The following is a 9,898-nucleotide window of genomic DNA, read 5'->3' as shown; positions in this document are numbered from 1 at the left end:
TAAAAAACAAACCACACAAAAAATTTCATATAACAAGAATCTACAACAATTAATCGTTCCACCTTAAAATTAAGAAGTTTAATTATTTACAATTCAACAATTACAATTAGGAAACATAAAAAAAATAGAACTTCTTCAACACAGTCCTCTAATCATCGCCAAGATTTTGTGCGTCTTCTTGTTCATTGTCTTTATCTGTCCCTTCAGCTCCACTACGCTGATTATCGCTAGCAGCCTACACAAGAAAAGAACAGTCAGTATTGATAAACAAAATATAATGAAATAAATTACACACTATATGTGATTCTATCATGTGCTCATGTGTGATCTAAGGCAATAAAAAAACTCTATATGTGATTCTATCATGCTCATATGTGCTCTAAGGCAGACAAAAAGTTATATATATATATATATATGTGATTCTATCATGCTCATATGTGTGCTAAGGCAGTCAAAAAATTGAATATGTGATTATAGCATGTTCATATGTGTTCTAAGGCATCTAGAAAAACTCTATATGTGATTCTACCATGCTCAGATGTGCTTTAAGGCAGGCAAAAAATTATATATGTGATTCGATCATGCTCGTATGTGTGCTAAGGCAGTCAAAAAATTGAATATGTGAATATAGCATGCTCATATGTGCTCTAAGGCAGGCAAAGCAAAAGAATTTATATGTGATTCTATCATAAATGATATATAGCATGTTCATATGTGTTCTAAGGCAGTAAAAAAACTCTATATGTTATTATAGCATGCTCATATGTGTGCTAAGGCAGTCAAAAAACTGAATATGTGATTATAATATGCTCATATGTGTTCTTAGGCAGTAAAAAAACTGAATATGTGATTATAGCATGCTCATATGTGTTCTAATGCAGTCAAAAAAACTTTATATGTGATTCTATCATGCTCATATGTGTTCTTAGGCAAGCAAAAAAACTTTATATGTGATTATAGCATGCTCATATGTGCTCTAATGCAATAAAAAAACTCTATATGTTATTATAGCATGCTCATATGTGCTTTAAGGCAGTCAAAAAACTGAATATGTGATTATAACATGCTCATATGTGTTCTTAGGCAGTCAAAAAACTGAATATGTGATTATAGCATGCTCATATGTGTTCTAATGCAGTCAAAAAAACTTTATATGTGATTCTATCATGCTCATATTTGATCTAAGGCAGACAAAAAAACTTTATATGTGATTATAGCATGCTCATATGTGCTCTAATGCAATAAAAAAACTCTATATGTTATTATAGCATGCTCATATGTGCTCTAAGGCAGTCAAAAAACTGAATATGTGATTATAACATGCTCATATGTGTTCTTAGGTAGTCAAAAAACTGAATATGTGATTATAGCATGCTCATATGTATTCTAATGCAATCAAAAAAACTTTATATGTGATTCTATCATGCTCATATGTGTTCTTAGGCAGGCAAAAAAACTTTATATGTGATTATAGCATGCTCATATGTGCTCTAATGCAATAAAAAAACTCTATATGTTATTATCGCATGCTCATATGTGCTCTAAGGCAGTCAAAAAACTGAATATGTGATTATAACATGCTCATATGTGTTCTTAGGCAGGCAAAAAGTTATATATGTGATTCGATTATGCTCATATGTGTTCTAAGGCAGACAAAAAACTAAATATGTGATTATACCTGAGAGGGACCTGGAATCGAAGATCCCCTATCCTGAACAGCGGTCTTGATCTCATTTCGGAGAAAGGGGGCGACGGTGTATTGGAAGTAGTTATTCAGTGATTCATTAATGATATAGCGTACATCATCACCGGAAAGAATAGTCGGCTGCTTGGAGCTTATGTCGGCGCAAGAAGTCGGTGAGCCGTAACTGGAAGAACCAATAACTGGTGAAGTGTTCATATTACTCCCAAACCCGAACACGCGACCTTTTTTGGGTTCACCTGCTGCAGTCACCCATGTTGTAGGATCAAATGATGGATGCTGAGTAGCATCATCGCCATATCGCTCTACCATATGTTGCTCATATGCCTCCTACAAAATAATGTTTAAAGTATTCATTAATAATTAATGATAACATTATGATAACTTGCATATATATTGCAATGATTATTAATAGAATTAATACATACCGTTGTCGTTCTCGCCTTCTCTGATACGAAGACTCCCGTGGTCTTCCGTTTATGTGTTTCTACAAACACATCCTTATATGGTACATTGTCTCCTTTTTCTGCTTCCTGCGAAGTTAAATGACAAAAGATTTAGTACACAAGTTTGCAACAATACTTATAAAATTAATATTATATATTGATGAGTTACCATTTTCTTTAGGTGGCTCCCAAATGTCTTAGATCCACCTGTGTATAGATGGGCTTCGGGCATCTTCGATCGATTTTGTGCAGCCTTTGCAGAGCGATTTCTAAATGCATCTCCCGCCCACTTATCGCACATTTCATCCCAGTAATCTCTCCTGATAGTAATAGGACCATGGCCCTTCCACAGTAATGGATCATCTATTACGCCAGATGCTTTTTTTGCTGCAGTCTTCATAGTGTGCAGCATGTCTGCAAATCGATTGGTAGTCACCTTCTGCCACACCTTCCTTGCATCATTTTCTTTCACCGTAGTTGCGAAGCGATTCAAAGCCTACAAATATTTTCAGAAAGTTAATAGACATTGCTTAAATAAATTAAATATGAAACACATTAACTATGAGGAACAACTGTATACCATGAATGAGGATTACAATCTGTCTAACACCTCCTTTGGGTACTCTTTCCATTGAGCAACTGGTCCTGGTAGATGTTGAAGAAGTGAATTCTTAATCTCCTGTACTACTTCTTGTGGCTCAAACCTCATGCTGCACATGAATTGTTACACAGTAAATATCAATATAAAATATTTAAAAGATATGTAATAATTGAAAACAAAATACTTACGGTCGATTATCGATATACACTATTCGAATGAGTCTTCCTGTGCCAGCCTGAGAAGACCTTGTTTCCTGTGTTGGCTGTTGACTTGTGTGATCAACTGGTGTAGGTGGGTCGTGTACAGGCGCAACATCATCTGTAAAAAAATACATTAGAACTTCTCAGAATGCTCATTTGAACTAATCAAGCATCCAATTAGTTATATGATATACCTATCACAGGAGCCCGTGAAGATGGAGGCTGAGCCTGGCTACTACTGGATGAGCGACCACTATAACCTCCACGAACCATATTCTAACAAATAACATATGTCATACAATACATTCAAATAATTCACATCAAGTATTACAATGCATTCAAGTCATTCACATCAAGCATTGCAATGCATTCAAATAATTCAAATCATTCACATCAAGTATTGCACTAATTCAAATCATTCGTTGCATAAATTATAATACATTCAGATAATTGAAATCATTCACATCAAGTATTACAATGCATTCGAATCATTCGTATCAAGTATTACAATACATTCAAATAAAATTTTTAATCATTCACACCAAGTATTGCAATACAACTCACATCAAGTATTACAATGCATTTAAATAGAGGTTTGTAGTATAAGATTTTGCTCACTAGCTTGAGAATTCTTCCTCGTCACTAGTTTGACTTTCTTCTTCTTCTTCTTCATTGTTTGCCCATCCACTTGGTACATCATTTGGATCACATTCCTCTATGAATGTTTCATCGGCCAATGGAGATATGACATGCATATCATGCGCAACATCGTGACCATAAACGAAGTCATAGACATCATCTGATTGATAGTAATCACTGTCTTCAGCTAACTCATCTTCCTGTAACTGATTATACTCGGGGTATAGTTTGGATTTCACCTTGCAAACTGCCCACCATTCATTTCTATCTGACTTTTTTATACTCGGATATGAAGTATAATAAACTTGTTGAGCTTACGAGGCTAATATGAATGATTCATATGTTCTAAACCTGGATTTATGATTCACCTCCACAATGCCTGAAGCTTTGTCGAGTCTTGTTGCAGTTGGATCAAACCAATGACACTTGAATATCGTAACCCTGTTATTCATGCCTAAGTAAGTCAACTCCATTATTTCCTCTATAACACTGTAGTAATCATGTTCATTTTCACCGTAGCTGCTACCCTTGACACACACGTCACTATTTATCGTTGATTTGTTTATACCGTAGTCTTTTGTATGGAATCGATAACCATTTACGATATACCCGTTGTAGCATTGTACAACTTTGGTCGGACCATTTTCTAAATCACATATTCATTGATCTTTAACATCACCATTGCGAACCTACGCACAGACATAAACAATGATTGTGATCATGATCAATTAAGTAACTTAGTGTTGTTTATAAGTACAAAATTTATGTTAGCTTCTTTACCAACTGTTTCAACCACTCCACAAACTTAGTTTCACGTTCTTTTTGTACTTCTGCATCAGTGAGATGTGAAACTTCGTTTTGCAACTCCAGATCAAATCGTCTGCAAACCACAAATACTTATATTACCGAGCCATGTATCCACATATAGAACATAAAAAGATTTATAATTGAGTTGCATATACATATACTTACTCGATGTATGGCTCGATCGCTGAGCAATTAAAAAGAATATAGATGTGTGTTGCATCTTGCTCTCGATCTGTCAATAGCCTTGATCGGCAACTACCAAATGCATGCCCAAGTGGTTGAAATATCGACAGCTTGTCAGCTACAGTTACTTGTTCTCCATCATCGTTACGGGGCGGGCATGTGTAACATGTTGGAATATGAGGTTCGAAGTACATAGATGAGAAATTTGAAATCTCTTCTAAAGTGTACGCCTCACAAATAGAGCCTTCTACTCTTGCTTTATTATGAACCTTTTTTTTTAGGTCGAACATGCATCTGACAAGAATATACATTTCAAATTTTAAATATCTGTCATTAAAGAGACAAATATAAAAAAACATATACCTTTCAAATGGGTACATCCATCGATATTGCACAGGGCCACCAACCCTTAGTTCATATGGCAGATGTATGATCAAATGTTCCATAACATCGAAAAATGCTGGCGGAAATATCTTTTCTAACAGACAAACAGTGGTGATGACAGAGTCCTCGAGATTCTTTACATCTGATACAACGACCTCCGATGCGCATAATGTTCTGAAAAATCCGCTCAACTCAGACAATACCCCCCATATAGGTTTGTCTAACATATCATGGAATGCTAGGGGTATCAATCGTTGCATAAAGATATGACAATCATGGCTCTTCAACCCATATAACTGTCCATCGTCAATCTTCACAGCCCGAGCAATGTTAGAGACATATCCATCTAGAAATCTCAGTTGTCTCAACCATTGACATACATGTTTTATTTGATCAGGTCCGAGCACGTACTTCGCCTTTGGTTTCAGTACTTTGCCATTATACTCTTTGAGTTCCAATTCTGGTCTTTTACATATTAATTTTAAATCCATACGGGCCTTCGGATTATCCTTCGTTTTCCCTTTAATATTCATTACTGTATTGAACACATTATCAAACACATTTTTCTCTACATGCATCACATCCAAATTATGTCGTATCAATAGGGTCGGCCAATACGGTAGTTCCCAAAAAATAGATTTTTTCGTCCAATTGTGATCCTTCCCAAATCCATGGAAGGGTGTAGGACTGTGGGCATCTGTTAATACATCTGGAAAGTATCGCAATCTTCTTAGAATCTCTATGCCGGACAATCTTGATGATGGACCTTCTGTTTCAGTTGTGCCTGCTTTAAATGCATTCTTTTGACGTCGGAACGGATGATCGCTGGGTAGAAATCGACGATGGCACTCAAACCAGCAAGGCTTCCTTCCATGCCTCAATATAAAAGCTTTGGAATCCTCCATGCAGTACGGACAAGCTAACCTCCCATGTGTGCTCCAACCAGATAACATACCATATGCAGGGAAGTCACTGATTGTCCATAGAACAACAGCCTTCATGTTGAAATTTTGTTTTTTTTGGGCATCATACGTGGTAACACCGTCATCCCACAGTACTTTTAATTCATCAATCAATGGCCTTAGATATACATCAAGATTTTGGCCAGGTGAGGTCGAACCAGGGATCAACAGAGACAAGAAAAGATTTGGATGTTTCATACACAAGCTTGGTGGAAGGTTGTATGGAGTTACAAATACTGGCCAGCATGAGTATGAAGTTGATCTACCCCCAAATGGATTAAATCCATCTGTACATAGACCGAGTCTAACATTTCGCACTTCCATTGCGAAGTTCTGATGAGTACGATCAAAGTGCTTCCAAGCTTCAGCGTCAACAGGATGCGTGATCTTGTTTTCATCGTGTCGAACTTTATTTGCATGCCATCTCATGTGTTTAGCTGTCCTTGAAGACATATACAATCGCTGCAATCTAGGAGTGATAGGAAAGTAGCGGAGCAACTTGTATGAAACTTCCTTTGATCTCGTGCTACCATTGCCTCTTGTCTTTGGCTTGAACCGAGGATGCCCACAGGACGGGCATGATATGTCATTTTCCTGCTCCTTGAAATACAACATGCAGTGATTTGGACAAACATCAATCTTTTTGTAACCCATACCTAGAGCGTTGACCATAACTTTCGCACGATAGAAATTTTGTGGCAATTTCTCATCTTTGGGCAACATACTCTTCACAATCATGCACAAACGGTCAAAACATGATTGACTCAAATTATACTCGGACTTCAAATTCATTAGTTGAAGAACTGCAGACAAGATAGTGTGACTCTCACAACCGTTCCAAAGTGGCTCATCAGCATCTCTAAGTAAATCATAAAATCTACTAGCTGCATCGTTTGGTGATTCTTCATCTATGACAGTTCTTACATCACTAGAACTCATAGCAGAACCCAGTTCTGTTCCTGCGGCATCAAATATCAAATTCGTATATGGATTATCGTGCACCACATTCACCCGTGCATCAAAATCGTTTCTAAATTCTTCTCCATGAAACGTCCAGTTCTGATAATCACTCACAAAACCCTTTCTGTATAGGTGATGTCTAACGCCATGAGGTTCTAAACATCGATTATTCTTACAAATCTTGCAGGGACACCTAATCCGACCTGTGGGATCTACTGTACTGACACTTGCCGTTGCAAATTCAATAAAACTGTCAACACCATCCATATATTCATGCGATAACTCATTGTCCACTATCCTACGGTACATCCATTTACGGTTTGCAGTCATTTTGTCGTATGATGTTGGGAATAGTATCCTAACCAGTTAAAAAAGAACCATCAGAATGCTATGATGAAGAAAATATCAAATTTATCATGCAATATATGATGTCATACAATCACAAGAATTATGATGCATGCATTGATAACTTAATATTTTCATGTGCAAACTATTCATGACACGATACATTCATTTGAAGCATGCTTTCAGTATACAATTTCACATGGTAGACATAATCAAATTGAAAGTAACTACATGTAAGCATGGATACAATCACATCAAACATTGCAATATATCAAAATAATTTATATCAAACAAATCGCAAACATGTACCTGCAGCAAACACACTTCAATATCCCACTAACTACTACCATGCCTAGCATGGACTCCGTACTCCAAAAATAAGAACACTTCCATATTCATACATTAAAATCATGCTCAGCATGATCTCCGAACTCCAACAAAGCAGTCCTAGATATCAACAACTAAGTGAGTGTGTGAACAATAAAGTGTTACATTCAATAAATTAAATAACATGTGATGCGCTTGCATCACTTACTCACCACGGGTATTTACCCGATTTGCATTGTTTTTGTCACTTACTTACCACGGGTGGCGGGGCACAAGCGAGTTCCGTTGAGAAATCTGCACAAAAAAATGATGTTTTAAAATGAAGTCACCATGAAAAAAAACCCTTTCAAACTTAGGACAATAGGATTCTGCCAACTCATCCTTGGGCAGATATGGATCCACGAATATCATATTTGTAGGAATTGTGACTAAATTTGCTAATGGGCAGCACCGTTTGAAAAATGAGGTGTGGAGGGGCCCCGCTGAGCATTCAACGGGGCTCAGCTCTTGTGGAAAATTAGTTGAGGTGGCTCTGGCGATTGGAGGCACATGTAGGTGACTCCGATGAGGCTCCGACAGACATGGGAGAGGCTCAGGAGGCTGTGGATGGAGATGTGTGAGGGTTGAACTCGAGCGCAACGAAGGAGATGGTGCAATGGGGAAGGGCTTTTCCTTGCCGGGGTCGATCCCCTCACGGGGTCGAGCGCTTGCCGGGGTCGACTGTCTACCGGGGTCGACCGTCTACCGGGGTCGACCCCCTGCCAGACATGACAAGGGGTTGACCCCCTGCCGGACAAGGCAGGGGGTTGACCCCCGGCCAGACACGGCAGGGGGTCGACCCCCTGCCGGACATCAAAAGGGGTTGACCCCCTGCCGGACAAGGCAGGGGGTTGACCCCTGGCCGGACACGGCAGGGGGTCGACCCCCGGCCGGACACGGCAGGGGGTTGACCCCCGGCCGGACACGACAGGGGGTCGACCCCCGGCCGGACACGGCAGGCGGTCGACCCCCTACCGGGGTCAACCCCCTGCCGGACATCAAAAGGGGTTGACCCCCTACCGGGGTTGACCCCCGGCCGGACATGGCGGGGGGTCGACCCCCCCCGGCCGGACACGGCAGGGGGTCGACCCCCTACCGGGGTCGACCGCTTGGCGGAGTCGACCCCCTGCCGGAAAACGCAGGGGGTCGACCCCCAATCCATTTAACAGTGAAATACCTGCGGTTGCTCCGGGCGGTGGCGGCGACAGCGGAAGGTTGATGGAGATCGACTTCCGGCGAACGGTGGGGGCCGGCAGAGAGGTCGACGGGATGGATAGGGCGGCCGAAGGAAGAGAGCGGCAGGAGGGAGAGGGCGGCGGGCGGGAGCAGCGAAAGGAGAAAGGAAAAAGAGGGCTGGGATTAGGGGTAATGCGACATTTAGCGACGGATTAATTCCGTCGCTAAGCCATCGTAATTCAAAAAACGAAAATGGCGACAGAAAATATTCCGTCGCCTAGGCCGTCGCTATGTTGCGACAGAATTTTAGCCGTCACAATTCCGTCGCTAACTGCCGTATTTATTGCGACAAAATATTCTCTCGCACAATCCGTCGCTACGTAGCGACGGATTTTGCGAGGGAATATAATCTGTCGCTAGTTTCGTAAAATTCTCCAAATATAGCGACGGATTCATTTCTCTCGTTAATCCGTCGCTAAGTAGTGACGATATAACTCCGTCACTAAATTCCGTCGCTAATCAACTATTTTTTTGTAGTGGCAAATCTAAGGATAAATTAAAACATTTTGTTTTACTTGAGAAAATATTGGTGTAGCTAAAAAAGTAAACTATTTAAAAAGCATAAATATCACATTAATAATATGATAATATCGTGAGAAAACACATGCATTTTGTTGGGATTATATTGGTTTTTAAAGATCTTATGATAAAACAGGGAGATTTTTCAAAAAACGGCCAATATTGTGATTGTGCTAATTAAGCTCATATTTTTACACAACTTATCATGGGATAAAAGTGAAGGTCATCTTTGATGTGCCCTAGTGTACTGCAACATCGAAATGGCCTTTCAAACGAACAACGCAAATCGAGTTAATCGTCACTTATCAAGCCTGGGGGCACAAGCATGTGCATACATAATAGCATAAAGAGAGCAGAGAGGCAAGAGAATAAAAGAAGGCAAAAATGCAAAAACTTCTATAAGCAAAGTTAATAATTACAGAGGGACCTCGAATTCACCTTATACTCAGGGGTTCTTATGCCAAAGGCCATTACAAGCACTTAAAGAAAGCAAAAGAGGCATTGACATCAAATGCAAAAAGTAAAAAAGTTGGCGAACTGAAACACAC

General features: G+C 39.5%; 1 long non-coding RNA gene across 1 annotated transcript; it reads right to left on the bottom strand.

Annotated features, from left to right (window-relative positions):
- On the bottom strand, positions 1–7,852 carry LOC149835171 (uncharacterized). The gene is made up of 2 exons (XR_016432603.1): positions 7,813–7,852; positions 1–235 (listed from the first exon to the last, which is right to left on the bottom strand). It is a non-coding gene; the product is annotated as an uncharacterized LOC149835171 (long non-coding RNA).
- Positions 7,853–9,898: the final 2,046 nt, after the last annotated feature.

The sequence above is a fragment of the Nuphar pumila genome, chromosome 6 (assembly GCF_984573655.1).
Source record: "Nuphar pumila chromosome 6, dmNupPumi1.hap1.1, whole genome shotgun sequence".
NCBI lineage: Eukaryota > Viridiplantae > Streptophyta > Magnoliopsida > Nymphaeales > Nymphaeaceae > Nuphar > Nuphar pumila.
The sequence above is the reverse complement of the archived record's forward strand: the minus strand, read 5'-3'. Positions and strand labels throughout refer to the sequence as shown.